We start from the raw sequence: 5383 nt of genomic DNA on the forward strand, positions 1-5383 counted from the left end.
CATCTTCATCGCGAGACTTGTTGTCATTTCTTAAATATTTTTCTTCTGAGAGGAGGGGTGCCTATTAACCATTAGAAACTGGATTAACTCTGTATTTTTCACAATCCACAGACAGTCCACAAAAATGCACGAAAAAAAAGTCCAAAAAATTCTCAGTAAAGAAAAGAAGAGGGTGAGGATCAGGCAGTGGCAAGTCCTCATGTAAAAACTGTACTCCCAGCCCCATGCTCAGAGTGTCGCTGGTTCTACATGGTGGTCACTGGCTCATCATGGTGACCTGAGGGTCCCTTGGTGCATTCGGGGTCAATCACCATTCCCCTGGATGGCCAATGGTGATGGATGAACGAAGGAATGAGAGCCACCTGGATGGTTGGTAATCCATGGTTGTTTATTCAAGTCTCACAGTGTTAGTTACAGAGAAATCATGAAGGGTTGGGATAGCTATTACACGTACGTGTGATTGAACATTATCATAAACAATGACCAGATGTAAAGTCCCTCCTTCAAGAGAAGTTCTTCTAGGAGATACTCAAGGACGAAATCTAGGTGCTCAGCATTCTAGATTCCTGCTAGGAGATCTGTCCAAGGGTAGAATTTCATCTGAGTATGTATTGCTTTCTCCTTTTCTCAGCCAGTACCCATTTAAATAATCATCTTAAATGTACTTCTTTTTAAAAAATATTTATTTATTTATTATTAGTGAAACACCATGAGGTACAGTTGTTGACTTACAAACTTTCGTGCTTGGGTTTCAGTTATACAATGATAGAGTACCTATCCCTCCACCAGTGCCCATACTCCACCACCAATGATCTTAGTAGCCCTCCCACCCCCACACCCCATCCCCCTCACCCCATCTCGCCTCTGTGGCAGGGCATTCCCTTTTGCTCACTCTTTCCTTTAGGGTGTTATAATTTGCAATATAGGTTTTGAGTGGCCATCGTGTTTGGTCTATGGTCTACTTTCAGCTTCAGCACGTATCTCGCATCCTGAGTGAGTCCTCCCAACACCCTTTACTTGGTGTTCCCTTCTCTATCTGAGATGCCTTTCCCCCTAGCATGTGTGGCTGGTCTTCAAGCCATGGAGTGAACCTCCTGGTACTTATCTTGACTATTCTTGGATGTTAGTCTCCTATTTTGTTACTTTATATTCCCCAGATGAATACAGTCTTTCTATGTCTGTCCCTCTCTTTCTGACTCATTTCACTTAACATGATACTTTCCATGTAGTACCACTTGTACGTAAATTTCATGACTTCATCTTTTTCTAACACCTGCATAGTATTCCATTGTGTAGATGTACCAAAGTTTCTTTAACCAGTCATCTGTTCTCGGGCACTCGGGTTTTTTCCAAACTTTGGCTATTGTGAACAGTGCAGCAATGAACATACAAGTGCAGATGTCATTTCGACTGTACTTTTTTTGGCTCTTCGGGATATATTGCCAGGAGTGGTATTACTGGGTCAAATGGGAGCTCAATTTCTAATTTTTTAAGAATCGTCCATACTGTTTTCCAAAAGGGCTGAACCAATTGGCATTCTCACGAGCAGTGAAGGAGAGTCCCTTTCTTGCCACATCCGCGCCAGCACCGGTTGCTTTTGTTCTTTTGGATGTGGGCCAGTCTCTGTGGTGTGGGTTGATATCTCATTGTTGTTTTGATCTGCCTCTCCCTGATGATTAGTAGTATAGAGCATTTTCTCATGTGCCTTTTTGCTATTTGGATTTCTTCTTTGAAAAAGTTTCTGTTCATTTCGTCACCCCATTTTTGGGGGGTTGGATGTTTTCTTCTTGGGAGTTCAACCAGTACTTTGTATATCCTTGATATCAACCCCTTGTTGGATAGTTATTGAGTGAATATCCTTTCCCATTCTGTAGACTGTCTTTGTATTTTGGTCAATAATTCTTTTGAGGTGCAGAAGCTTCTTAGTTTAAGATAGTACCATTTGTCTATCTCTGTTTTCACTCGCTTGACCATTGGCATGTCATCTTTGAAGATACCATTAGCTTCAATGTCGTGGAGGGTTTTGCCAACCTTGTCTTCAATGTACCTTATGGATTCCGGTCTGATGTTGAAGTCTTTAATCCATTTTGATCTTACTTTTGTACATGATGTTAGATAGAAATCTGAACCACTTTTTTCATGTAGCTGTCCAGTTTTGCCAGCACAATTTGTTAAAGAGGCTTTCCTTGCTCCGCTTCACATTTCTTGCCCCGTTATCAAAGATTAGATGTGCCTGCAGTAAGGAACAACTTAGTGGAACACTTTTCCCACATTCCCTCTGCTCCCTTGGGAATAGTAATATTTAGAGGGATTATAAAATACATTAAAATAAGTAGACTGTGTGTTGAATGAGTGAAGAAAGGGGTATTTATGAGATTTGTGTCCTTCTGGGATTTTTTGCTGGCAGCATAGTTGTAAATATTTAATATTTTCCAGAAATTATCCTCAGAGGCTTATTCCATTAACTCAAGTACATGCTCCAAGATCATATTTATATCCTACAGAATGTGCATGAAAAGAGAAAGAAGAAAGTGAAGAGGTACTTCTACGAAGATCCATGTTTCTTTACTGTGTGATCTGGCTTTAAATTTGTGCTCAGCAACAAGAGATGTTCTTAAGCTAATTGTGTTGAAATGAGTCCATTGATAAATAAATATATTGACCAGGGTTTCATGTTAAGAGATTCACGTTTCTTTTGTCTGGAAAGTTGTTGGCAAAGCATGTTTTCTGCTGCTCTGGTTTTTACAGGAAAGGTTCCCAAACACCAGCAGGTGGCAGTCCCTCTTCGTTTCTCATTTTAATGGACAAAAGCATGGAGCAAGGGATTGAAAAGAAGGAGCTGGAAATATGGAAATAAGAAAAGATAAATACAGATTTTAAAATTTGTATGCTTAATTTTTGTGAATGGATTTTAAAAAGTGAAGCAGAAAAAAAAACATTTTAGTTGAAATAGGTTGTAACTAAGTGGCTGTGCTAGTTGATCAGCTTTCATATGAATTGGGACATTTTGATTTCATGACCCAGGGCATTTTTCTAAAAATAAGGTCATTAGTGGCCAAGAAAATGTGCAATTTTCTATGTAAATAAAGTTTAGTTTGTGACCAACCTGAGTATAAGACTAGGCAGGCTAGTTCCTATTTTTGGATGGGGTGGGCAACAACCAGCTGTACTTAGGGCCTATTCCTAACTCTGTGATTAGGGATCACTACTGTGGGGCTTGGGCGGGAGATTGAGCCAGGGTTGGTCATATGCAAGGCAAGCCCCTTCTCCACTGTGCTGTACTGTTTGGCTCTGGTCTATTTCTACCAGCCTGGTACCTTTGATAGAGCTTAGGGAAAGCCTAGAGCAAGTGTCAACAAAGGTTTAAGTTTAAGAGATCACTGACACATGTTGCCAGGTCCACAGACCCCTGACACGTGTTATCATGTCCACAGAGCCCTTGACACACATTACACATGTCCACAGAGATCACTGACACATGTTACCACCTCTACAGAGCCCCTGATACATGTTATCATGTCTACAGAGCTCATAACACACGTTACCAAATCCTCAGAGTTCCTGACACACATTATCATGTCACAGAGTCACTAACACCTTACCACATTTCACAGACTCCCTGAACCACATGACACATGTAAACATAGCTCCTGAAATACAATGCCATGTCCACAGAGCTCCTGACACACATTACACATGTCCACAGAGCCCCTGACATGTTACCATGTCCAAAGAGCCCCTGACACACATCATATGTGTCCACAGAGCCCCTGACATAATACCATGTACACAGAACCCCTAGCACACATTACATATATCCACAGAGATCAATTACACAACATTACCATGTCCACAGAGCCTCTCATAAACATTATACATAGCACCTGACATACATTGTCATGTACACAGAGCCTATAGTACACATTACATATGTCTACAGAGCCCCTGATAGAGCTCTTAACACACATTACACATATCCACAGTCCCTGACACATGTTACCATGTCCACAGAACCCTGGACACATGTTGTCATATGACAGAGCCCATGTCATGTTGTAAACATGTTACCACATGTGCATATAAATGTCACCACAGCCCTAACATACATTATTCATAGTTCTTGACATGTTATATGATGTATACAGAGCCTCTGGAATATATTCTACATGTCCACAGAGCCCCTGACACATGTTAACATGTTAAACATGTCCATAGAGCCCTGATTATGTCCATAGACCCCTTGATATACATTATACATGTCCACAGAGCCCCTGACACATGTTAACATGTCAAACATGTCCATAGAGCCCTGATTATGTCCATAGACCCCTTGATATACATTATACATGTCCACAGAGCCCCTGACACATGTTAACATGTCAAACATGTCCATAGAGCCCTGATTATGTCCATAGACCCCTTGATATACATTATACATGTCCACAGAGCCCCTGACACATGTTAACATGTCAAACATGTCCATAGAGCCCTGATTATGTCCATAGACCCCTTGATATACATTATACATGTCCACAGAGCCCCTGACACATGTTAATATGTCCACAGAGCCCCTGACATATGTTACCATGTCTATAGAGCCCCTGACTTGTGTTATCACGTAACACAGCCCTTGATACATGTTATGTCACAGTGGCCCTGACACACATTACAAATGTTCCTGACATATGATATCATATATACAGAGCCCCTGAAACACATTAAACATTTCCACAGAACCTTTGATATACCTTTCCATGTCCAAAGAGCTTCTGACATGATACCATGACCACAGAGTCCCTCACACATGTATCATGCCCACAGCTCTAATACATGAAGGATGCTGCTGTGTTGAAGTCATGTCTCTGCAGAGTAGCTGCAGTGGAAGTGCAGCAAGTTCAGTGTGACTTGGAAGTATTTTCATCTGAGGCCTCCACCAGAGACTCAAGAATAATTTCCTGGCCCTTCACTTTCAGGAAATCCTTGTTCTTTTACTTCTACCAAACCTGGGATGGGAACAACTCAAAATTTCAGTGGGTCTGGTTTCCACTTTACTTTTCTGTATTTTAAAATTTAGCCTGTTGCATTAGTCTGTTTAGCTAACAGCTAAAGCACCAAACCTTTACCTGTTTTTTGATCTGTGTCTGTGGTATCCAGAGACACATTCATGGTGAAAATTTGTTTTCCTTTGCAAGAACATTGAATCTCCAATTTTTTAAAATAAATTTATTCCTCTGAAAACAAATTGCTAGGTGGGTAATCTGATTAGTTTTATATTGTGTGAGGCTCTGCACACCCTGTTACTGAGGTCACTTTCAGATGTGTGACCCACTTGCAGAACATATGTGGGTGTTCACACATTCTTCAGCTCTACAGTAGGATGTGA

Source organism: Sorex fumeus, unplaced genomic scaffold, assembly GCF_029834395.1.
Source record: "Sorex fumeus unplaced genomic scaffold, SorFum_2.1 ptg000028l, whole genome shotgun sequence".
Taxonomy (NCBI): Eukaryota; Metazoa; Chordata; class Mammalia; order Eulipotyphla; family Soricidae; genus Sorex; species Sorex fumeus.